Genomic DNA, 27,349 nt, shown 5'->3' on the forward strand with positions numbered 1-27,349 from the left:
TCCCTCCTTCTCTCCCCCCCTTCCTCCCTTCCTTTTTCTTCTTCTTCTCTCTCTTTTTTTTTTTTTTTTGACATGTTCTCACTTTATACCCAGCTTGGTCTTGAATTCCTGGTCTCAAGTGATCCACCCACCTCGGCCTCCCAAACTGCTGGGATTATAGGCATGCACCACCACGCCTAACCCTGATCCTATTCTTAATATCATATGCCAAATTTTCCCAAAGATTAATCAGTATTTTCTAGGGCTGAATGATTTTCTCCTACCCCTCATATTTCTAACCAAAGCTCTCCAGAAAGTTTCAGAGAATCTCAGCTCAATAGTAACTTTCCGAGAAAACAAAGCTTCATTCTCTTGGATCCAAGCTTTACTCCTCTCTCCTGAGAACACAGCACTCTCCCAGCCACCCAGAGCCAGGATCACTAGTTTTACATCATACTAACCAGACACAGGTATTACATATGAGACCCTTCAACAAATCTATTTATTTAATTAACAGCTAGAGTTCCTGCCAAGAAAACTAAAAGACTTAAAAAGACAAGTGTTATCCTCTAATACAATAAAGAGAGCCTAGATTATTTTATTAATTTTATATTCTATTTGCTCTATTTCTCAAACAGAACTATAACCAAACAATGTATTAATTCACTTATTAACTCATTCAATCACCCAAACAGTACATGTAGGGAATGTGTCAAATGCAGGGAATACAAGGGTGAACAAAATTCACACACTCCCTGACTTTATGAAGTTCAGAGTTGGCTCCAGGGAAGCTGACATTAATAATCATATAAATGTGAAATTCCAATTGTGATAATTGCTTTGAAAGAAGGTACACAGCTCTACACACATCTATGATAGATTTGACTTTGTCAAAAAGGCTTCCCTAAGAAAGACATGGTTTGAGGGAAAATAAGCATTACAGGCAGTGAATAGTAAAGCCTCCATAGCAGAAAGGAGCCCAACACTGAAAAGCTAGTGAACTGAAGAAAAAGAAAAGGAAACTGTGATGTGAGATGAAGCTGGAGATGATAAAAGTAGGAAGATTCAAGAGATACGATGGGACAAACTCAATCCTAGCTTGTACAACTGGATAGAGAAAGGTGTCAATCATGGAAACGGGGACCAGTGAAAATGGACCAATTTTTGGAGGGGAGGAGAAGATGGGAAGAAACATTAAGTGTGATTTTGGACATGTTGAGTATGAGGTACCTTTGAACCTTCAATGAGAGATGCTACCATGGCTGTTTGGATATACACAGGGCTCAAAAGAGAGGCCTGAGGTAAAGATATCCAGACAGAAGCCCTTGACTTATGCTACTCTGTAGGGCAGACAGACTAAAAGAAACACACAAAATAGTTTTTGTGTCATTTAACTTCCTCCTAGAGTGTGGGCTGGACTTGCTTCTAAGCAACAGAATATGATGGAAGTGAAGACTGAGTCATTAAATACTCGATGGCCTCCCCCAGCTCGCTCTCTGATCACACTCTGGGGAAAGTCAGTGCCATGTCAGAAGGATGCTTAAGCATTCCTATGCAAAGGTCCACATAGTAAGAAACTGAAGCCTCCTGCTTACAACCAACATTATGCTGCCAGGCATGAAAGTGAGACACCCTTGAAAGCAGCCCCAGGCAAGCCTTCAGATGACGGCAGCTCCAGCTGACATCTTGAGTACAACCTCATGAAAGATCCTGAGCCAATTATCCTGCCAAGCTGCTTGATATAGTTTGGCTCTGTGTCCCCACCCAAATCTCATGTTGAATTGTAATCCCCAGTATTGGGGGAGGAACCTGGTGGGAGGTAACTGGATCATGGGGGCAGATTTCCCCCTTGCTGTTCTGGGGATAATGAGTGAGTTCTTAGGAGATCTGATGGTTTACAAATGTGTGGGACTTCCCCCACCTCTTTCTCTCTCCTGCTCCTCCATGGTAAGACATGCTTGCTTCCCCTTCACCTTCTGCCATGATTTTAAGTTTCCTGAGGCCTCCTAGTCATGCTTCCTGGTAAGCCTGTGGAACTGTGAGTCAATTAAACCTCTTTTCTTCATAAATTATCCAGTCTCAGGTATTTCTTCATAGCAGTGTAAAAATGAATATACTGCTCTTCCATTCCTGACCCAAAGAAAATATGAGATACTTCATTGCTTAAAGCCATTAAACTTTTAGGTAATTCATTACTCAGCAATAGAAAACTTCAACAGCAAACTAGAACTAGAAAGGGAATTCTTTAATCTACAGTAAACATATTTAATGATGGAGCTTCAGTTAAAACAAGGCAAGTTATGTATCCTCACTTCAGTCCGACACTGTACTGAAGGTCCAAGCAACAGACAAGAAAATGAATTAAGGATTAGGGGGGAAAAAACCAAAATTATCATCTGCAAATGATATGATTTCCACATAAAAGTTATTTAAGAATCAACAGATAAACCATTAGAGCTAATTATTGATTTCATAAGGTGGATGATTACAGATGAACATATAACATCAGTCGTGCTCCTATATGGTAGTAATAACTAATTAGAATATACAAAATAAACTGGCCAGGCACGGTGGCTCACGCCTGTAATCCCAGCACTTTGGGAGGCTGCGGGCGGATCACGAGGTCAACAGATCGGGACCATCCTGGCTAACACGGTGAAACCCCGTCTCTGCTAAAAATACAAAAAATTAGCCGGGCATGGTGGTGGGTGCCTGTAGTCCCAGCTACTTGGGAGGGAGGCTGAGGCAGGAGAATGGTGTGACCCAGGAGGTGGAGCTTGCACTGAGCTGAGACTGCGCCACTGCACTCCAGCCTGGGCGACAGAGCAAGACTCCATCTCAAACAAACAAACAAACAAAAAAAAACACATTCAAAATAGCTATAGAAACCCAATAGGTGCAAGAAGTGAAGAAAACTGTGGAGCTTTATTGAAGAATACAAAAGAACAACTAACTAATGAATAGATGAGAAAACGAATACCAGGTTATTCCCAAAATTAATCTACAAATTCAATATAATTCTTATCAAAACCCAAATGAGGCTTTGGGGAATGGATTTATTTATTCATTTACTTATTTATTTATTTTGAGACAGAGTCTTGCTCTGTCACCCAGGCTGGAGTGCCGTGGTGTGATCCTGGGTCACTGCAACCTTTGCCTCCCGGGTTCAAGCAATTATCCTGCCTTAGCCTCCCAAGTAGCTGGGTTTACAGGCGCATGCCACCATGCCCAGCTAATTTTTGTATTTTTAGTAGAGATGAGGTTTCACCATGTTGACCAGGCTGGTCTTGAATGCCTCACCTGAAGTGATACGCCTGCCTCAGCCTCCCAAAGTGCTGGGATTACTGGTGTGAGTCACCACGCCTGGCCTGGACTGGATTTAATTATAAAGCAGACATATTTAAAACCATGTGGTACCCTAAAACAAATCCATACAAGTGTGAAAAACTAAAAAGATGCTACTACAAAGAAAATTGGTGCAGGGACAAGTGGCTTTCCATATAATTAAAAAATAAACTTGGATCCTACCTTATAGCAATATAAAAGTGAATATGTGGAAAGATAACTGAAGCCAAAATTGTCAAAACCAAGTAGCAGCTATTCTGGCCTACCCCTAGTAGCCAGAGTACGGCTCCAGTCTCGCAGGCTTCAATTTGTATTCCCAGCTTCCTATAAAGTGTTCAGGCCAATACTTCTGCCACAGTTTTTGAGCTGTCAAGTGATTACTCATCAAAATTTAGCACTGAGAAGCCTTATTCACTGGCCAAAGAAAAAGGAGAACCAATTTTCAGGTCTTAGAGCCTTCTTATTCAACGTAAGTATTTAACAAAAATTAGCAAATAATCAATCCAAAATTCCTGCCCAGATTGATGTTCACATTCCATTAAAACCTGGATATTCTCTTTCTGTAGTTATTTCCCAGGTGTTACCTCAAGTTTAGAGGTCAGAAGAACAAGCTTATCATTTGGGGTAGTCATGATGTAAATAAACTCCTATAAAATTTATTGGCTCAAATGTTTCAAATTAGAGAATACAGTGTTTAGTGTCTTGAGTGGAATTATAAACTGACTTACAGGACTACCTTTAAAAGTTTATATTTTTCCTGTTTGTAAAGTAATGTATGTTCAAAGCAAAGAATCTGGCAAACAGAAAAGCAAAAGAGACAAACTACCTACAAATTTGCATCCCAATTAAACACCAATGGGTTAAATGCCCTTCCAGTCATTCAGAATAGTAGATATGTGTTATTATTTTTTTTTTTTTGAGACGGAGTCTTGCTCTGTTGCCCAGGCTGGAGTGTAGTGGCGCGATCTCGGCTCACTGCAAGCTCCACCTCCTGGGTTCACACCATTCTCCTGCCTCAGCCTCCTGAGTAGCTGGGACTACAGGCACCCGCCACCACGCCCGGCTAATTTTTTGTATTTGTAGAGACGGGGTTTCACCATGGTAGCCAGGATGGTCTCGATCTCCTGACCTCGTGATCTGCCTGCCTCGGCCTCCCAAAGTGCTGGGATTAAAGGCGTGAGCCACTGCGCCCAGCCAGATATGTGTTATGTTTTAAACCAAGTTTGTAACATTTATTTAGACTCAAGTACTTAATGCCTTAAATGTCCTTATGGGAAGAAGGGAAGGAGACGGGTGTGACTATAAAGTGGCAGGAGAGCTGATCATGCTGTATTTTGATTTTTAACAGGTAATATGCTCAACAGACATTTCTAACCCCTCTTCCCACCTCAGCCATGTCTCAGTGCCATGTCTTAGGCAACATCTTAGTGTTAACGTCAAAACAGCCCTGATATCCACACAAAGGTGTGACAAAATGCCACACATATTGCTTTACAATTAATACATATGTAACCGTTACAAACAAAAGTGGCTGCCTGGCTCATGATTCTGACCCTTAACCTCTCCTCCCCTCCTTGAAGGGTTTCTTCTGGTAACAGATCCAGTTGCCTGGCCACAGTATGACCTAGCCAGGCTAACCACAGGACCTGACTCCTTGGCATCTTGAGTCACAGATCTGGAAGGCTGTGCTCTAGGACTGCACTCAGTCACACTGCCCCCAACATGGAGAAGGCCACTTGCAGCTAAAGAGAATGTGGCCAAGCAGAGACATACAGATGAGAGGCAGAGCGCCCTGACAGTGACCAAGTCCCTGACTCTTCCTTGGCTTCAGTGACCCACCGAGGAATCCTCCTATTAGTCCCCTTTTCTGCTTAAGAAAATCTGAATTGGGTTCCTGACACAACCAGAATGCTTGGGGAACCAGGGGAGAGGGGACTATAGGTAAAAAGCAGCTTCTAGTCTGCTGATGAGCTTCCCCTCTGTGGGTCATAATTATATATTATGAGACAGACTTTACTATTTGAAAAGATACTTTTTAATGCCCCAGATCACAAAAACATAAAATATCAAAAGAGTACGTATAAAACGTGTCACAGAAATAAATGATCACAACACAACACACATCTCCACTACCTGGTTTAACAATAAGAACATGACTTTTAAAGTTCCCTCTCAAATCCCATCTCTTCCCCAACTCTTCAAAGGCAATCCCTATTCTTAACTTATGGTCCTTCCTTGTCTTGATAATTTAACCTCACGAGTATTTTTAACAATGCCTTGTTTATACCTGACTGTTTCTGAACTGCTTATAAGTGGAAAAACCTGACTTGCTTTTTTCTAACACTGTTTCTGAGATTCATCCATATGCTAAGAGATTCATCCATATGCTTGGATCCATCCATGCATCCAATTCCATTTCACTACTGAATAGTATTCCACTGGCTTAGCAAACCTATTTCTCCACCCTACTCTTAATGGACATTTGGGTTCTTTCTAGGTTTCCGTTATTACAAGCAATACTGCTAAGACCATTCCTGAACATGTTTACTAGTACGCATGTGCAAGAGTATTTATTTGGAGAAGAGGTCAGTAAATATTTTCTGCAAAGGGCCAGATGATAAAGATTTTAGGCTTTTTGAGCCATGCAGTGTCTGTTGCAACAACTTAACTCTAGTGTTGTACCATGAAAGCATCTGTAAGAGGTATGTAAATGAGTGTGACAATATTCCAAGCTTATTTTTGGACACCAAAATTTGAATTTCACATAATTTTCACATTATAAATTACAAAATATTTTTTTTTCAACCACTTAAAAATGTTAAAAACCATTCTTAACTCATGAGTCATCACACCGACCACTGATCTAAAGTATATACATATGGTTGTTAGGTCGCATAGTATGCATATTTTCAATATGATCAGATATCACCAATTTGTTTTCCCAGGTGGCTGAAACCACCCACCAGATGTGAACTGTTATATCACTGGATGTGGTGGATGTGTTACATCGTTGACAACACTTATTATTGTCAGACATTTTTATTTTTGACAATCTGATGTAATTGGTATCTTAATATAGTTTCAATTTGCATTTCCCCACCATCTCTGACATTACTGATCATTCCATTTCCTCTTCTCTAATGTGCCTACTGAAGTTTGGTCCACTGCTCTACTAGATGTGTTGTTTTGTGTTTTTCTTGTTAGTTTGTGAAGATCCTAATGTAGCCTTGTGTGAGTTAAATGTACTGCAATATCTTTTCCTAGGGTTTTGGAGACAGGGTCTCCCTCTGTTGCCCAGGTTTGAATGCAGTGGCACAATCATGGCTCACTGAAGCCTCAACCTCCTGGGCTCAATGAATCCTTCCCACTTCAGCCTCCCGAGCTAGGACTACAGGCACACGCCATCATGCCCACCTAATTTTTGTACTTTTTTTTGTAGAGAGAGGGTTTCACCATATTGGCCAGGCTGCTCTCATACTCCTGGGCTCAGGCAATCCTCCCGCCTAAGCCTCCCAAAGTGCTGGAATTATAGGTATGAGCCCCTGTCCCCAGCCCTTTTCCCAATGTTCTTACTAAAAAGCATTTTTGTCTAGGTATGGTGGCTAATGCCTATAATCCCAACATTTTGGGAAGCCAAGGTGGGAGGATTGCTTGAGGCCAGAAGTTCAAGACCAACTTAGGCAACATAGCAAGACCCCCATCTCTAAAACAAAAAAAAGTGGCATCTTTTATGGCTCATATTTTCTATGTTTTAAGAAAATCTTCTCTATCTAGAAATCATTACAATGTTTTAATATCTAAAAATGTTAAAGGTTTGCTTTTCCCATTTAAGCAGGGATTCAATGTCATTCCCTCCTATGTGGATAACCAGTTGTCCAAGAGCTATTTATGGAAAGCTGTCTCTAAAGGAGTGCAATACCAACTTTCTCACAAGCCAAGTTTCTGGGTTTCCACATTCTCTTCTATTGATCTATCTCTCCCTATACCGTACTGTTGTCTTAACTTTTATAGCTTTATACTAATTCTTCATATATGGTAAAACAAGTCTTCTCAACTATCACAACTTCTTTAGGAGTGTCTTGGTTACTCTTGACCTGTTAAGTCTTCCTCAAAAATTTTAGAATCAACTTCTTAACCCAAAAAGAAAAGTTGACATGATTCTGACTAGAATCATATTTTCTATGTTTTAAGAAAATCTTCTCTATAAATAAATCTATAAATAACTGGAGAGATCTGCTACCTTTCCAAAAGCATCTTTAAATCTATAAAAATATTCTCTCTCTCCATTCATTTAGACCTTTCTTAACATCTTCCAATAAAATTTTATAGTTTTCTTTTAAAGGTTTAACACAAATTTTGTTAGAAAATACTTGTTAGATACTTTATATTTTTTCCTACCTGAAATGGTATCATTTTGCTTACTGCTGATTTACAGAAATGCACCTGTATTTTTATTGATTTTAAATTCGGCTACCTTGTGAAGGTTTCTAGTATTAATAACATATTGAAAAAGGAAGATAACAACAGGCATCCTTGTGTTATTCCTGATCTTAAGGGGTAGGTTTTAATAAGGCAAAAAAAGAATGTAGTAGCTATGATTGATCATTTAATTACTTAAAATAATATTCCAAATACTGCAAAAGAAATCTAGTGTTAAGGCCGGACACGGTGGCTCACGCCTGTAATCCCAGCACTTTGGGAGGCCAAGGTGGGTGGAACACTTGAGGTCAGGAGTTTGAGACCAGCCTGGCCAACATGGTGAAACCCTGTCTCTACTTAAAATACAAAAAGTACCTGAGTGTGGTGGCAGGTGCCTGTAATCACAGCTACTCGGGAGGCTGAGGCAGGAGAATTGCTTGAACCCGGGAGGTGGAGGTTGCAGTGAGCCGAGATCGCACCATTGCACTCCACCCTGGGGGACAAAAGCAAGACTTCGTCTGACCAAAAAAAAAAAAAGAAATCTAGTAGTTAAAAGTATTTAAATGTTTATGGTGGAACAATTCTACAAATCAAACAAGCATAAAGATCACAAAAAATAAGTTAATGTTGATGGGAAAAAGAGCCAAACTCAAGAGAAGTCTAGGAGAAGTCTAAAATAAAATTCCAAAAATGTTTCTCAAAATGATATCATTACTAAAATAAATGCATAGCACCTACTTTTATGTCTACTATATTGTTGTTCCTTAAAAAAAATGAAGGTTCACTACAGTTATACCTCAGAGATACTGCAGGTTTGGTTCCTGACTACCAAAATAAAGCAAATATCCAGTAAAATGAGTCATAAATATTTTGGATTCCCAGTACAAATAAAAGTTACGTTGATACTATAGTGTGTACACAACAGCATTGTCTTTAAAAGTAACGTGTACACCTTAATTTAAAAATTTTACTGCTAAAAAATACTATCAATCATCTCTGCCTTCAGTGAATCATATTTTTTTTGCTGGTGGAGGGTCTTGCCTCAGTGTTGATGGCTGCTGACTGTTCAGGGTGGTGGCTGCTGGAGTGGCTGTCACAATTTCTTAAAATAAGATAAAAATGAAGTTTGACACATCAACTCTTCCTTCCATGAAAGATTTCTCGATAGCATGCAATGCTGTTTGATGGCATCTTACCCAGAGTAGAACTTTTTTCGAAATTGAGGTCAATCCTCTCAAACCCCTTGCCACTGCCTTATCAACTAGGTTTATGGGTTATTCTAAATCTTTTGTTGCCATTTCAACTGTGTTCATAGCATCCTCACAAGAAGTAGAGTCTGTCTCAAGAAAATACTTTCTTTCCCCATCCATAAGAAGTAACTACTCATCCATTCAAGTTTTATCTTAAGATTGCAGCAATTCAGCCATATCTTCAGGCTCCACTTCTAATTCTAGTTCTCTTGTTATTGCCACCACATCTGCAGTTGAACTCAACTTCTTCCAAACTCCTGTCAATGTTTTGACCTCCTCCCATGAATCAGAAATGTTCTTAATGGCATCTAGAATGGTGAAACTCTTTTCTGTTACTTTGCTCAGATCCACCAGAGGAATCACTGTCTACGGCAGCTATGTGTAGGAGATTGGTCAATGTGGTGGGAAAAATTGTAGAAAGATGCAAACCTTCTTGGAAGGCCGGGAGATTTTACAAAAGCTTCGGAAAAGGATTTGGCTGAAGGCAGCCAGATTCTCTTATCCTGTGCCTGAAAGCTTAGGTTAGATAACAAGGAGATGTAAAGAAACTGATCTAGGTAACTTAGTTTACTTAGGCCTTGGAACCTGGCCTTTAATCATCTGAGTGCAGGACTGCTGGGGAGTGGGGTGGGGGTGGGGGGGAGGCATCATGTTAATTACCCACAAGTGTGTTGACTCAAGGCCTTTGTCATTAAATCTGTATAAATAAATGCCTGCAGCACCAGCTTGTCAGGGCCACAGCTGCCACAACTCTTTACAACACCATCCTTGGGGTCCATGAGCAGCCCGGTCCCCTAGCCCACTCTTTCACTGGATACCTGTCTGAGTGCATTTGTTCATCCATTGCTTGGTCAGGGTCTGTGTGTCAGACCCGGCAACTATGGCTTTATGAAATGTATTTCTTAAATAAGACTTGACAGTCGGAATTACTCTTTGATTCATGGGCTGCAGAATAAATGTTGTATTTGCAGGCATGAAAACATTAATCTCATCACACATCTCCATCACGGCTCTTGGGTAACTAGGTGCATTCTCAATGAAAAGTAATATTTTGAAAGGAATCTTTTTTATTAAGCAGCAAGTCTGAACAGTGGAATTATTCAATAAACCATGTTGTAAACAGATGTGCTGTCATCCAGCCTCTGTTGTTCCATGTATAGTGCAGAGGCAGAATAGATTTAGTGTAATTCTTAAGGGCCCTAGAATTTTCAGAATGGTAACTGAACACTGGCTTCAACTTAAAGTTACCAGCTGCACTATCACCTACTAAGAAAGTCAGTCTGTTCTTTGACACTTTAAAGTCAGGCACTGACTTCTCCTCTCTACCTATGAAAGTCTTAGCTGGCATCTTCTTCCAATAAAAGGCTGTTCTGTCTGCATTGAAAGCCTGTTTGTTAGCGTAGCCACCTTCATCAACGGTCTTAGCTAGATCTGGATAACTTGCTGCAGCTTCTACAACAACACTCATTTTTACGTTGTGGAGATGGCTTCTCTCCTTAAACCTCCTGAACCAATCTCCGCTAGCTTCAAACTTTTCTTCTGCAGCTTCCTCACCTCTCTCAGCCTTCACAGCATTGACGAGTTAGGGCCTTGCTCTTGATTAGGCTTGGCTTAAGGGAACGTTGAGGTTGGTTTGATCTATGCAGACTACTAAAACTGTCTTACCAGCAATAAAGCTGTTCTGCTTTCTTATCATTTGTGTGTTCAGTGGAGTAGCTTCCTTCAAGAACTCTTCCTTGCCATTCAGAATTTTTCAAATTATATGGCTCAAGAAGCCCAGCTTTTGGCCCATCTCTGCTTTAGACATGCCTTCCTCACTAAGCGTAATCTTTTCTAGCTTTTGATTTAAGTGAGAGACACATGACTCTTCCTTTCACTTGAATGCTTAGAGGACACTGTAGGGTTATTAATTTGCATCCTTTCAATACTGTTGCTCAGCAGAGTGTGGTGGTATATGTGTTGTATCTTAGGTAACAGGGAGACCCGGGGAGAGGGAGAGAGACAGGGAAACGGCTGTTCCGTGGAGCAGTCAGAAAAGACACATTTATTGATTAAACTTGCCATCTTGTATGGGCACAAGTTTGTGGCACCTCAAAACAATTACAATAATAACAACAAAGATCACTAATCAAAAATCACCACAACAGATATAATCATGAAAACCTCTGAAATACTCTAAGAATTACCAAAATGTGACATAAGGACACAAAGTGAGCAGATGCTGTTGGAAAAATTGTGCCTATAGACTTTTTCAGTGTAGGATTGCCACAAACTTTCCATCTGTTGAAAAAAAAAAAAAAACAAAGTAGTATCCGTGAAGTACAATGAAACAAAGTACAATAACAGGGACATGCCTGTATTTTTGAGTCACAACTCATTTCATGCTCTCTGGATATTTATTAAGTCTTGGCCAATGAGGGTGGAGCCAAGATGGCCGAATAGGAACAGCTCCGGTCTCCAGCTCCCAGCCCCAGCGACACAGAAGACGGGTGATTTCTGCATTTCTGCTTGAGGTACTGGTTTCATCTCACTAGGGAGTGCCTAACAGTGGGTGCAGGACAGTCGGTGAAGCGCACTGTGCGCGAGCCGAAGCAGGGCGAGGTATTGACTCACTCGGGAAGCGCAAGGGGTCAGGGAGTTCCCTTTCCTAGTCAAAGAAAGGGGAAGCAGACGGCACCTGGAATATCGGGTCAGTCCCACCCTAACTGCGCTTTTCCAACGGGCCTGGAAAACGGCACACTAGGAGATTGTGTCCCGCACCTGGCTCGGAGGGTCCTATGCCCACGGAGTCTCGCTGATTGCTAGCACAGCAGTCTGAGATCAAGCTGCGAGGCGGCAGCGAGGCTGGGGGAGGGGCGCCCGCCATTGCCCAGGCTTGCTTAGGTAAACAAAGCAGCCAGGAAGCTCGAACTGGGTGGAGCCCACCACAGCTCAAGGAGGCCTGCCTGCCTCTGTAGGCTCCACCTCTGGGGGCAGGGCACAGACAAACAAAAACTCTGCAAGAACTTCCACAGACTTAAATGTCCCTGTCTGACTGACAGCTTTGAAGAGAGTAGTGGTTCTCCCAGCACGCAGCTGGAGATCTGAGAACGGTCAGACTGCCTCCTAAAGTGGGTCCCTCACCCCTGAGCAGCCTAACTGGGAGGCACCCCCCCAGTAGGGACAGACTGACACCTCATTCAACCCGGTACTTCTCTGAGACAAAACTTTCAGAGGAACTATCAGACAGCTGAATTTGTGGTCTCACGAAAATCTGCTGTTCTGCAGCCACCGCTGCTGACACCCAGCCAAACAGGGTCTGGAGTGCACCTCTAGTAAACTCCAACAGACCTGCAGCTGAGGGTCCTGTCTGGTAGAAGGAAAACTAACAAACAGAAAGGACATCCACACCAAAAACCCATCTGTACATCACCATCATCAAAGACAAAAAGTAGATAAAACCACAAAGATGGGGAAAAAACAGACCAAAAAAACTGGAAACTCTAAAAAACAGAGCACCTCTCCTCCTCCAAAGGAACGCAGTTCCTCACCAGCAACGGAACAAAGCTGGATGGAGGATGACTTTGATGAGTTGAGAGAAGAAGGCTTCAGACGATCAAACTACTCTGAGCTACGAGAGGAAATTCAAAACAACAGCAAAGAAGTTAAAAACTTTGAAAAAAAATTAGAAGAATGGATAACTAGAATAACCAATGGAGAGAAGGGCTTCAAGGAGCCGATGGAGCTGAAAGCCAAGTTTCGAGAACTACGCGAAGATTGCAGAAGCCTCAGTAGCAGATGCGATCAACTGGAAGAAAGGGTATCGCTGATGGAAGATGAAATGAATGAAATGAAAAGAGAAGGGAAGTTTAGAGAAAAAAGGATAAAAAGAAATGAACAAAGCCTCCAAGAAATTTGGGACTATGTGAAAAGACCAAACCTACGTCTGATTGGTGTACCTGAAAATGATGGGGAGAATGGAACCAAGTTGGAAAACACTCTGCAAGATATTATCCAGGAGAACTTCCCCAATCTAGCAAGGCAGGCCAGCATTCAGATTCAGGAAATACAGAGAACGCCACAAAGATACTCCTCGAGAAGGGCAACTCCAAGACACATTATTGTCAGATTCACCAAAGTTGAAATGAAAGAAAAAATGTTAAGGGCAGCCAGAGAGAAAGGTCGGGTTACCCACAAAGGGAAGCCCATCAGACTAACAGCTGATCTCTCAGCAGAAACTCTACAAGCCAGAAGAGAGTGGGGGCCGATATTCAACATTCTTAAAGAAAAGAATTTTCAACCCAGAATCTCCTATCCCGCCAAACTAAGCTTCATAAGTGAAGGAGAAATAAAACACTTTACAGACAAGCAAACGCTGAGTGATTTTGTCACCACCAGGCCTGCCCTAAAAGAGCTCCTGAAGGAAGCACTAAACATGGAAAGGAACAACCGGTACCAGCCACTGCAAAAACATGCCAAATTGTAAAGACCATCGAGACTAGGAAGAAACTATAGCAACTAACGAGTAAAATAACCAACTAACATCATAATGACAGGATCAGATTCACACATAACAATATTAACGTTAAATGTAAATGGGCTAAATGCTCCAATCAAAAGACACAGACTGGCAAACTGGATAAGGAGTCAGGACCCATCAGTGTGCTGTATTCAGGAAACCCATCTCACATGCAGAGACACACATAGACTCAAAATAAAGGGATGGAGGAAGATCTATCAAGCAACTGGAAAACAAAAAAAGGCAGGGGTTGCAATCCTAGTCTCTGATAAAATAGACTTTAAACCAACAAAGATCAAAAGAGACAAAGAAGGCCATTACATAATGGTAAAGGAATCAATTCATCAAGAAGAGCTAACTATCCTAAATATATATGCACCCAACACAGGAGCACCCAGATTCATAAAGCAAGTCCTGAGTGACCTACTAAGGGACTTAAACTCCCACACAATAATAATGGCAGATTTTAACACCCCACTGTCAGCATTAGACAGATCAACGAGACAGAAAGTTAACAAGGATATCCACGAATTGAACTCAGCTCTACATAAAGTGGACCTAATAGACATCTACAGAACTCTCCACCCCAAGTCAACAGAATATACATTTTTTTCAGCACCACACCACACCTATTCCAAAATTGACCACATAGTTGGAAGTAAAGCTCTCCTCAGCAAATGTACAAGAACAGAAATTATAACAAACTGTCTCTCAGACCACAGTGCAATCAAACTAGAACTCAGGATTAAGAAACTCACTCAAAACCGCTCTACTACATGGAAACTGAACAACCTGCTCCTGAATGACTATTGGGTACATAATGAAATGAAGGCAGAAATAAAGATGTTCTTTGAAACCAACGAGAACAAAGACACAACATACCAGAATCTCTGGGACACATTCAAAGCAGTGTGTAGAGGGAAATTTATAGCACTAAATGCCCACAAGAGAAAGCAGGAAAGATCCAAAATTGACTCCCTAACATCACAATTAAAAGAACTAGAAAAGCAAGAGCAAACCCATTCAAAAGCTAGCAGAAGGCTAGAAATAACTAAAATCAGAGCAGAACTGAAGGAAATAGAGACACAAAAAACCCTTCAAAAAATTAATGAATCCAGGAGCTGGTTTTTTGAAAAGATCAACAAAATTGATGGACCGCTAGCAAGACTAATAAAGAAGAAAAGAGAGAAGAATCAAATAGATGCAATAAAAAACGAAAAAGGGGATATCACCACTGATCCCACAGAAATACAATCTACCATCAGAGAATACTACAAACACCTCTATGCAAATAAACTAGAAAATCTAGAAGAAATGGATAAATTCCTCGACAAATACACCCTCCCAAGACTAAACCAGGAAGAAGTTGAATCTCTGAATAGACCAATAACAGGTTCTGAAATTGTGGCAATAATCAATAGCTTACCAACCAAAAAGAGTCCAGGACCTGATGGATTCACAGCCGAATTCTACCAGAGGTACAAGGAGGAACTGGTACCATTCCTTCTGAAACTATTCCAATCGATAGAAAAAGAGGGAATCCTCCCTAACACATTTTATGAAGCCAGCATCGTCCTGATACCAAAACCTGGCAGAGACATAACCAAAAAAGAGAATTTCAGACCAATATCCTTGATGAACATTGATGCAAAAATCCTCAATAAAATACTGGCAAACCGAATCCAGCAGCACATCAAAAAGCTTATCCACCATGATCAAGTGGGCTTCATCCCTGGGATGCAAGGCTGGTTCAACATACGCAAATCAATAAATGTAATCCAACATATAAACAGAACCAAAGACAAAAACCACATGATTATCTCAATAGATGCAGAAAAGGCCTTTGACAAAATTCAACAACTCTTCATGCTAAAAACTCTCAATAAATTAGGTATTGATGGGACGTATCTCAAAATAATAAGAGCTATCTACGACAAACCCACAGCCAATATCATACTGAATGGGCAAAAACTGGAAGCATTCCCTCTGAAAACTGGCACAAGACAGGGATGCCCTCTCTCACCGCTCCTGTTCAACATAGTGCTGGAAGTTCTGGCCAGAGCAATCAGGCAGGAGAAGGAAATAAAAGGTATTCAATTAGGAAAAGAGGAAGTCAAATTGTCCCTGTTTGCAGATGACATGATTGTATATCTAGAAAACCCCATTGTCTCAGCCCAAAATCTCCTTAAGCTGATTAGCAACTTCAGCAAGTCTCAGGATACAAAATTAATGTACAAAAATCACAAGCATTCTTGTACACCAATAACAGACAAACAGAGAGCCAAATCATGAGTGAACTCCCATTCACAATTGCTTCAAAGAGAATAAAATACCTAGGAATCCAACTTACAAGGGATGTGAAGGACCTCTTCAAGGAGAACTACAAACCACTGCTCAATGAAATAAAAGAGGATACAAATGGAAGAACATTCCATGCTCATGGGTTGGAAGAATCAATATCGTGAAAATGGCCATACTGCCCAAGGTAATTTATAGATTCAATGCCATCCCCATCAAGCTACCAATGACTTTCTTCACAGAATTGGAAAAAACTACTTTAAAGTTCATATGGAACCAAAAAAGAGCCCGCATCGCCAAGTCAATCCTAAGCCAAAAGAACAAAGCTGGAGGCATCACGCTACCTGACTTTAAACTATACTACAAGGCTACAGTAACCAAAACAGCATGGTACTGGTACCACAACAGAGACATAGATCAATGGAACAGAACAGAGCCCTCAGAAATGATGCCGCATAGCTACAACTATCTGATCTTTGACAAACCTGACAAAAACAAGAAATGGGGAAAGGATTCCCTATTTAATAAATGGTGCTGGGAAAACTGGCTAGCCATATGTAGAAAGCTGCAACTGGATCCCTTCCTTACACCTTACACAAAAATTAATTCAAGATGGATTAAAGACTTATATGTTAGACCTAAAACCATTAAAATCCTACAAGAAAACCTAGGCAATACCATTCAGGACATAGGCATGGGCAAGGACTTCATGTCTAAAACACCAAAAGCAATGGCAACAAAAGCCAAAATCGACAAATGGGATCTCATTAAACTAAAGAGCTTCTGCACAGCAAAAGAAACTATCATCAGAATTAACAGGCAACCTACAGAATGGGAGAAAATTTTTGCAACCTACTCATCTGACAAAGGGCTAATATCCAGAATCTATAATGAACTCAAACAAATTTACAAGAAAAAAACAAACAACCCCATCAAAAAGTGGGCAGAGGACATGAACAGACACTTCTCAAAAGAAGACATTTATGCAGCCAGAAAACACATGAAGAAATGCTCATCATCACTGGCCATCAGAGAAATGCAAATCAAAACCACAGTGAGATACCATCTCACACCAGTTAGAATGGCCATCATTAAAAAATCAGGAAACAACAGGTGCTGGAGAGGATGTGGAGAAATAGGAACACTTTTACACTGTTGGTGGGACTGTAAACTAGTTCAACCATTGAGGAAGTCAGTGTGGCGATTCCTCAGGGATCTCGAACTAGAAATACCATTTGACCCAGCCATCCCATTACTGGGTATATACCCAAAGGACTATAAATCATGCTGCTATAAAGACACATGCACACGTATGTTTATTGCGGCACTATTCACAATAGCAAAGAGTTGGAACCAACCCAAATGTCCAACAACGATAGACTGGATTAAGAAAATGTGGCACATATACACCATGGAATACTATGCAGCCATAAAAAATGATGAGTTCGTGTCCTTTGTAGGGACATGGATGAAACTGGAAAACATCATTCTCAGTAAACTATCACAAGGACAAAAAACCAAACACCGCATGTTCTCACTCATAGGTGGGAATTGAACAATGAGAACTCATGGACAGAGGAAGGGGAACATCACACTCCGGGGACTGTTGTGGGGTGGGGGGAGGGGGGAGGGACAGCATTAGGAGATACACCTAATGCTAAATGACGAGTTAATGGGTGCAGGAAATCAACATGGCACATGGATACATATGTAACAAACCTGCACATTGTGCACATGTACCCTAAAACCCTAAAGTATAATAAAAAAAAAAAAAAAAAAAAAAAAAGTTTTACTGAAAAAAAAAAAAAAAAAAAAAAAAAAGTCTTGGCCAATGATGTTCTTGATACTGTGTCAGGTACTATAGGTGGTACAAGCATGAAGGTAATGACCCACATCTAATCACATTGTTGAACACCAATCTAAGAGACATGCCATTCACATTACAAAAGAGAAATATCAATTAAGGAAACCTGACAGGCAAAGAAACATCAAGATAGGGAAGTTTCTGAACAGGTTTTATGAGAACGCAGCATATGATACAAGGTTTTGTTTAAGTTTTTTCTACAGTTGTTTTGTTTCTGTCTCTCTTTGACCTAAAACCCTCTAATGGCCTTTCCCTGTCCTTAAGACAGTCTTTCCCTCTGGTCCATTTTGTTCTAAAGAACACTGTTATTGCAGGACCAGTAACTGAGACAGTCCTCACTAAAGAGATTCCAGAGTCAAGTAATTCGAGGAAACAGTTTATACTCTATTTGTCCTGGTAGATTCACATTGCATATTATCCTACTAAAGGGTCTGTAAAGTTCTGCAATAAGGAAAAATATGGGAATCTATTTAACTATGTTAACTCAGAATGTTCCATTTTTAAGCATGGGACTGTCACCATCCATTTTGTTGTTTCTGTATAACATAAAGCAGGTTTCAACTAGCAATAAATAAAGCAGCAAAGATTGATTCCATATCCTGGAATCAGACATTCTTTTTTAAAAAAACTACGGCTGATGTGCTTTCTGCAAAACCGATTATTTCCGCGATTCTGCAAATTCTGTAAAAAAAAAAAAAGGATCCCATTGTGTTATAAAGCCAATCACAAGACCTTCACAAAGTGAAGGTTAATTTTAAAATAACTGTCTTTAAGTTAATATTTTTGTATTACTGTTTAACATAACACATATCATTATATAATACAAATAGCTGTGGACAAAAACAGGAAATCTAAAAGTCACCCTAAAAGAAAACAATCTATGAAACCCTAATTTAAAAAAAAATCTACAAACTTCTCAGAGAAACAAAATTGGTCAGCTATTTTGCCATCAATTATTGTTTCTACGTTTAGAATATCATACTCTAAAGACTGTATCTAGCATTAAATATTGCATTCAACATTTCCAACAGTATTTCAACTGTGTGAATCGAGTTAACACAGCAGGTCCGTTTTACTTAGGTCGTGCTAATCTCTAGGGGATGGATTCCTGGAGTCAAGGCAATGACCCTAGCCAAATTCTGAGAACTATGTTCCTGGATTGTTCACAGTCACTTGTTAACGATCTTTTTGTGTATGCTCCAGGCAGTGAGACAGGATGTACCAGGCTGTCAGCATTGTTTTAAAGTAATCATTAAGATTTATTATGTGTACCTGGTATCTGGTGTGGGGTCCCAAGTTTCAGTTACCAGAGCTGGTCATATGGTAGGAATGTGCTTATGTGACTAGCTCCCTGTAAGAACTCTGGACTGTAACACTTGTGTGCTTCTCTGGCTAGAGACATCGTGCATGTGTCTCTATCACTCACTGCTGGAGAGAAAAGCATGTCCCTGTGATTCTCACTGAAAGAGGACCTGGAAGCCTATGCCTACCCACTCTACCATTTACCTTCTTCTGCATTGTATCCTTTGCTGTAATAAACCTGAGCCATAAGTACAGCTTTATGTTGTGTGCATCCTTCCAGAAAATCAGCGGCAACTGGGACCTCTCCACCCTCCACAAAACAGATTCCATTAGATAATTTAGTTTGCCATAATGTCTACTTTTCTTATTACTTGTCAAAAGCTGAATGATAATAATCACAACTTCTTCAAATGAATAAATCAGTGTACAGGAAAAAAGTTAACAGGCCTAAGATTGCTATCCTTAGAAGGACTTGGTTGTAGAGACTGGCCCTTGGCTGGCATGTGGAAACTTAAATGGTGAATAGTTCCCTACATTGATATAAAACTTTCCCTAAATGATAAGCGTGATTCACTGTGCCTAAACTTTACAAATAACATTGTTTGTATAAACACCTGCTTTCCTTCTGGGAATCTGGAATTTTGGTATGTGCTAGGCAGGAGATGCCTACATGACCAGACTCAATAAAAATCTTGGGCACTGACTCTTTAATAAGGTTCTCTAGTAGACAACATTTCACACGTGTTGTCACAATTCATTGCTGGAGGAATTATGTACATCCTGTGTGACTCCACAGGGAGAGACTCTTGGAAGCTTGTGCCTGTTTGCCTCTGAACTTCACCCCATGCGCCTTTTTCCTGTACTGTAATAAATCTTAGCTGTTAGTACAACTGTATGCTGGACCGTGTGGGTCCTTCTCACCAATTGCTGAACCTGCCGGTGGGTCTTGGGAACCCCCACACAATCAGCATATTAAGACAGAAATAAGTGTCTATTAAACCAAATGCTGAAATTCAAATGAGTTTAAATTTCAGTTCCAACACTTATTAGTTATGTGACCCCTAGCAATGTTACAGTATTTGCAAAAACCTGAGCCTCTTTGTTCCTTTAAATGAGAAAAACATATCTTCCTTATAGTCCCATTGCACTAAACTAAATGAGAAAATGAACAAGACACTCATACATGACAGTACACACTTGGTAAATTTTAAATGGTATTATTTCTAGAGGCACCTTCTCAGATTAAACAAACAATGGAGAGCCTTTCTCATGTACACTTACACAACAAGAACTCAAATGGTCATTTGGAATACTGCAAAGCAAAGCTCACAGACAAACTTTCATCCTGTATCTTCAACACTGGCTCTGGGAATGATTTCCAGATCACATGACAGGATTACTGGGTTAAGTTCAAGCGGGTTAAATCCTATATAACAAGTATCTTTCAGTTTCTGAACCTGGTCCTTATTTAGCCTTCAGATTGACCTCCCTAATCAGAAGTGAGTATACTAATTAATTAGTATTGGGACTATGCTTTATTGTTACATTTCTCAAATTACTAAACTGGGATTTTAGTACAAACCATTCTCTTGTTTGTATATGAAGCATAAAGTCCAATCAACATAATTTTTTTATTATTATTATACTGTAAGTTCTAGGGTACATGTGCACAACGTGCAGGTTTGTTACATATGTATACATGTGCCATGTTGGTGTGCTGCACCTATTAACTCGTCATTTACATTAGGTATATCTTCTAATGCTATCCTTACCCCAGCGCCCACCCCACAACAGGCCCCGGTGTGTGATGTCCCTGTTCCTGTGTCCAAGCGTTCTCATTGTTCAATTCCCACCTATGAGTGAGAACATACGGTGTTTGGTTTTTTGTCCTTGCGATAGTTTGCTGAGAATGATGGTTTCCACCTTCATCCATGTCCCTACAAAAGACATGAACTCATCATTTTTTACGGTTGCATAGTATTCCACGGTGTATATGTGTCACATTTTCTTAATCCAGTATATCACTGTTGGACATCTGGGTTGGTTCCAGGTCTTTGCTATTGTGAATTGTGCCACAATAAACATATGTGTGCATGTGTCTTTATAGCAGCATGATTTATATTCCTTTGGGTACATAACCAGTAATGGGATGGCTGGCTCAAATGCTATTTCTAGTTCTAGATCCCTGAGGAATCGCCACACTGTCTTCCACAATGGTTGAACTACTTTAGAGTCCCACCAACAGTGTAAAAGTGTTCCTATTTCTCCACATCCTCTCCAGCACCTGTTGTTTCCTAACTTTTTAATGATCACCATTCTAACTAGTGTGAGATGGTATCTCATTGTGGTTTTGATTTGCATTTCTCTGATGGCCAGTGATGATGAGCATTTTTTCATGTGTCTTTTGGCTGCATAAATGTCTTCTTTTGAGAAGTGTCTGTTCATATCCTTCGCCCACTTGTTGATGGGGTTGTTTTCTTCTTGTAAATCTGTTTGAGTTCATTGTAGATCCTGGGTATTACCCCTTTGTCAGATGAGTAGATTGCAAAAATTTTCTCCCATTCTGTAGGCTGCCTGTTCACTCTGATGGTAGTTTCTTTTGCTGTGCAGAAGCTCTTTAGTTTAATTAGATCCCATTTGTCAATTTTGGCTTTTGTTGCCATTGCTTTTGGTGTTTTAGATATGAAGTCCTTGCCCATGCCTATGTCCTGAATGGTATTGCATAGCTTTTCTTCTAGGGTATTTATGGTTTTAGGTCTAACATGTAAGTCTTTAATCCATCTTGAATTAATTTTTGTATAAGGTGTAAGGAAGGGATCCAGTTTCAGCTTTCTACATACGGCTAGACAGTTTTCCCAGCACCATTGGTTAAACAGGGAATCCTTTTCCCATTTCTTGTTTTTGTTAGGTTTGTCAAAGATCAGATAGTTGTAGATGTGTGGTATTATTTCTGAGGGCTCTGTTCTGTTCTATTGGTCTATATCTCAGTCTTGGTACCAGTACCATGCTGTTTTGGTTACTGTAGCCTTGTAGTATAGTTTGAAGTCAGGTAGCATGATGCCTCCAGCTTTGTTCTTTTCGCTTAGGATTGACTTGGCAATGCGGGCTCTTTTTGGTTCCATATGAACTTCAGAGTAGTTTTTTCCAATTCTGTGAAGAAAGTCATTGGTAGCTTGATGGGGATGGCATTGAATCTATAAATTACCTTGGGCAGTATGGCCATTTTCACAATATTGATTCTTCCTATCCATGAGCATGGAATGTTCTTCCATTTGTTTGTATCCTCTTATTTCGTTGAGCCGTGGTTTGTAGTTCTCCTTGAAGAGGTCCTTCACATCCCTTGTAAGTTGGATTCCTAGGTATTTTATTCTCTTTGAAGCAATTGTGAATGGGAGTTCACTCATGATTTGGCTCTGTTTGTCTGTTATTGGTGTGTAGGAATGCTTGTGATTTTTGCACATTGATTTTGTATCCTGAGACTTTGCTGAAGTTACTTATCAGCTTAAGGAGATTTTGGGCTGAGACGATGGGGTTTTCTAGATATACAATCATGTCATCTGCAAACAGGGACAATTTGACTTCCTCTTTTCCTAATTGAATACCCTTTATTTCTTTCTCCTGCCTGATTGCCCTGGCCAGAACTTCCAACAAAATGTTGAACAGGAGTGGTGAGACAGGGCATCCCTGTCTTGTGCCAGTTTTCAAAAGGAATGCGTCCAGTTTTTTCCCATTCACTATGATATTGGCTGGGGGTTTGTCATAGATAGCTCTTATTATTTTGAGATACGTCCCATCAATACCTAATTTATTGAGAGTTTTTCGCATGAAGGGCTGTTGAATTTTGTCAAAGGCCTTTTCTGCATCTATTGAGATAATCATGTGGTTTTTGTCATTGGTTCTGTTTATATGCTGGATTACATTTACTGATTTGCATATGTTGAACCAGCCTTGCATCCCAGGGATGAAGCCCAGTTGATCATGGTGGATAAGCTTTTTGATGTGTTGCTGGATTTGGTTTGCCAGTATTTTATTGAGGATTTTTGCATCGATGTTCATGAGGGATATTGGTCTAAAATTCTCTTTTTTTGTTGTGTCTCTGCCAGGCTTTGGTATCAGGATGATGCTGGCCTCATAAAATGAGTTAGGGAGAATTCCCTCTTTTTCTACTGATTGGAATAGTTTCAGAAGGAATGGTACCAGCTCCTCCTTATACTGCTGGGTAGAATTCGGCTGTGAATCCATCTGGTCCTGGACTTTTTTTGGGTGGTAAACTATTAATTATTGCCTCAATTTCAGAGCCTGTTATTGGTCTATTCAGAGATTCAACTTCTTCCTGGTTTAGTCTTGGGAGAGTGTATGTGTTGAGGAATTTATCCATTTCTTCTAGATTTTTTAGTTTACTTGCGAAGAGGTGTTTATAGTATTCTCTGATGGTAGTTTGTATTTCTGTGGGATTGGTGGTGATAACCCCTTTATCATTTTTTATTGCATCTATTGGACTCTTCTCTCTTTTTTTCTTTATTAGTCTTGCTAGCGATCTATCAATTTTGTTGATCTTTTCAAAAAACCAGCTCCTGGATTTATTGATTTTTTGAAGGGTTTTCTGTGTCTCTATTTCCTTCAGTTCTGATCTATTTCTTGCTTTCTGGTGGCTTTTGAATGTGTTTGCTCTTGCTTCTCTAGTTCTTTTAATTGTGATGTTAGGGTGTCAATTTTAGATCTTTCCTGCTTTCTCTTTTTATAGCATTTAGTGCTATAAATTTCCCTCTACACACTGCTTTGAATGTGTCCCAGAGATTCTGGTATGTTGGGTCTTTGTTCTCGTTGGTTTCAAAGAACATCTTTATTTCTCTCTTCATTTCGTTATGTGCCCAGTAGTCATTCAGGAGCAGGTTGTTCAGTTTCCATGTAGTTGGGCGGTTCTGAGTGAGTTTCTTAATCCTGAGTTCTATTTTGATTGCACTGTGGTCTGAGAGACAGTTTGTTATAATTTCTGTTCTTTTACATTTGCTGAGGAGTGCTTTACTTCCAAGTATGTGATCAATTTTGGAGTAACTGTGGTGTGGTGCTGAGAAGAATGTATATTCTGTTGATTTGGGGTGGAGGGTTCTGTAGATGTCTATCAGGTCCACTTGGCGCAGAGCTGAGTTCAATTCCTGGATATCCTTTTTAACTTTCTGTCTAGTTGATCTGTCTAATGTTGACAGTGGGGTGTTAAAGTGTCCCATTATTATTGTGTGGGAATCTAAGTCTCTTTGTAGGTCTCTAAGGACTTGCTTTATGAATCTAGGTGCTCCCGTACTGGGTGCATATATATTTAAGATAGTTAGCTCTTCTTGTTGAATTGATCCCTTTACCATTATGTAATGGCCTTCTTTGTCTCTTTTGATCTTTGTTGGTTTAAAGTCTGATTTATCAGAGACTAGGATTGCAACCCCTGCCTTTTTTTGTTTTCCATTTGCTTGGTGGATCTTCCTCCATCCCTTTATTTTGAGCCTATGTGTGTCTCTGCACATGAGATGGGTTTCCTGAATACAGCACACTGATGGGTCTTGATTCTTTATCCAATTTGCCAGTCTGTGTCTTTTAATTTAGCCCATTTACATTTAAGGTTAATATTGTTATGTGTGAATCTGATCCTGTCATTATGATGTTAGCTGGTTATTTTGCTTGTTAGTTGATGCAGTTTCTTCCTAGCCTTGATGGTCTTTACAATTTGACACATTTTTGCAGTGGATGGTATCGGTTGTTTCTTTCCATGTTTAGTGCTTCCTTTAGGAACTCTTTTAGGGCAGGCCTGGTGGTGACAAAATCTCTCAGCATTTGCTTGTCTGTAAAGTATTTCATTTCTCCTTCACTTATGAAGCTTAGTTTGGCTGGATATGAAATTCTGGGTTGAAAATTCTTTTCTTTAAGAATGCTGAATATTGCCCCCCACTCTCTTCTGGCTTGTAGAGTTTCTGCTGAGAGATCAGCTGTTAGTCTGATGGGCTTCCCTTTGTGGGTAACCTGACCTTTCTCTCTGGCTGCCCTTAACATTTTTTCCTTCATTTCAACTTTGATGAATCTGACAATTATGTGTCTTAGAGTTGCTCTTTTCGAGGAGTATCTTTGTGGCATTCTCTGTATTTCCTTAATCTGAATGTTGGCCTGCCTTGCTAGGTTGGGGAAGTTCTCCTGGATAATATCCTGCAGAGTGTTTTCCAAATTGGTTCCATTCTCCGTCACTTTCTGGTACACCAATCAGACGTAGATTTGGTCTTTTCACATAGTCCCATATTTCTTGGAGGCTTTGTTCGTTTCTTTTTATTGTTTTTCCTCTAAACTTCTCTTCTCGCTTCATTTCATTCATTGGATCTTCCATTACCAATACCCTTTCTTCCAGTTGATCGAATTGGCTACTGAAGCTTGTGCATTCATCACGTAGTTCTCCCGTCATGGTTTTCAGCTCCATCAGGTCCTTTAAGGACTTCTCCGCATTGGTTATTCTAGTTAGCCATTCGTCTAATCTTTTTTCAAGGTTTTTAACTTCTTTGCCATGGGTTCGAACTTCCTCCTTTAGCTCAGAGAAGTCTGATCATCTGTAGCCTTCTTCTCTCAACTCGTCAAAGTCATTCTCCGTCCAGCTTTGTTCTGTTGCTGGTGAGGAGCTACGTTCCTTTGGAGGAGGAGAGGCGCTCTGATTTTTAGAATTTTCAGTTTTTCTGCTCTGTTTTTCCCCCATCTTTGGTCTTTGATGATAGTGATGTACAGATGGGGTTTTGGTGTGGATGTCCTTTCTGTTTGTTAGTTTTCCTTCTAACAGTCAGGACCCTCAGCTGCAGGTCTGTTGGAGTTTGCTGGAGGCCCACTCCAGACCCTGTCTGCCTGGGTATCAGCAGCAGAGGCGGCAGAACAGTTAAAGTTGGTCAACAGCAAATGTTGCTGCCTGATTGTTCCTCTGGAAGTTTCAGCTCAGAGGGGTACCCAGCCATGTGAGGTGTCAGTCTGCCCCTACTGGGGGGTGCCTCCCAGTTAGCCTACTAGGGGGTCAGCGACCCACTTGAGGAGGCAGTCTGTCTGTTCTCAAATCTCAAGCTTTGTGCTGGGAGAGCCACTACTCTCTTCCAAGCTGTCAGACAGGGACATTTAAGTCTGCAGACGTTTCTGCTGCCTTTTGTTCGACTATGCCCTGCCCCCAGAGGTGGAGTCTACAGAGGCAGGCAGGCCTCCTTGAGCTGCGGTGGGTTCCACCCAGTTCAAGCTTCCCGGCCGCTCTGTTTACCTACTCAAGCCTCAGCAATGGCGGGTGCCCCTCCCCCAGCCTCACTGCCGCATTGTAGTTCAATCTCAGACTGCTGCGCTAGCAATGAGCGAGGCTCCGTGGGCATAGGACGCTCCGAGCCAGGCGCGGGATATCATCTCCTGGTGTGCAGTTTGCTAGGACCGTCGGAAAAACGCGGTATTAGGGTGGGAGTGACCTGATGTTCCAGGTGCCATTTGTCTGCCCTTCCCTTGGCTAGGAAAGGGAATTCCCTGACCCCTTGCGCTTCCCAGGTGAGGTGATGCCTCGCCCTGCTTTGGCTCACGCTTGGTGTGCTGCACCCACTGTACTGCACCCACTGTCTGACAATCCCCAGTGAGATGAACCCGGTACCTCAGTTGGAAATGCAGAAATCACCCGTCTTCTGCGTCGCTCATGCTGGGAGCTGTAGACTAGAGCTGTTCCTATTTGGCCATCTTGGAACCACCCCCCCAAATCAACATAATTTTTAAAACCTAAGAAGCTAGCTGTAAGATCAAACCCCAATGTAAGAGAAGTAGAGCCCTAAAGTCATTCACTCCCAACTATCAACTTACCCCAAAGTGGTTTTTCAAATGAATTCATATCCCAAATCCACATGTCCCACATCTCCTGTTGAAAAATAAATGTCCTAAAATCAGTTTATTTCAGAATAACTCTATTCTCTCCCCTTAGCCACCCTGTTCCACTTAACTGTAGGCAGCTACCACCTGAGTGCCAGGCTCATGCCTTATTCAGCTACTTCCTCAATACTGAGCATAGTACGTGGCACAAAATGTGTTCAGTTAATGTCTATTACATGAATTAGTGAGTTAATAAACAGATCCAACACGAAGCTCAGTGGAAACACAAAATTATCTCTCTCCCTCTTAGAAAACTGTGAGGATCTTAACTTTCCAGGTGGGAAGGCCAAAGACACCTACACAGTACTGTGGAAGACACTGTTTGTTCCTTATCCCACCTTGACATTTTTCATTGCATTGGACCTCCAACTGAATTCAAGTGACCATTCTCTGCTAGGCCACCTATTCCTGATTGGTCCAAGCCAACCACGGTCATTCTATTCCTCTAGCTAATACAAGTGACCAAATCCTGACTAACGGGACCAAAAG

General features: G+C 40.8%; 1 protein-coding gene across 2 annotated transcripts in view; it reads right to left on the bottom strand.

Annotated features, from left to right (window-relative positions):
- Nucleotides 1-26,813, bottom strand: part of GALNT1 (polypeptide N-acetylgalactosaminyltransferase 1) — a 91,341-nt gene extending 64,528 nt beyond the window's left edge. Inside the window, exon 1 of one of the 2 annotated variants that reach the window (XM_030810566.1) lies at nt 26,795-26,813. The gene's annotated coding sequence lies outside the window, so the exon portion shown is untranslated. Of the gene's footprint in view, nt 1-1,900; nt 1,919-26,794 lie in introns of those variants that run through there. The other variant, XM_030810565.1, reaches the window with a different exon arrangement.
- Between the last annotated feature and the right edge of the window lie 536 nt (nt 26,814-27,349).

Source organism: Nomascus leucogenys, chromosome 4 (genome assembly GCF_006542625.1).
Source record: "Nomascus leucogenys isolate Asia chromosome 4, Asia_NLE_v1, whole genome shotgun sequence".
Classification (NCBI taxonomy): Eukaryota; Metazoa; Chordata; class Mammalia; order Primates; family Hylobatidae; genus Nomascus; species Nomascus leucogenys.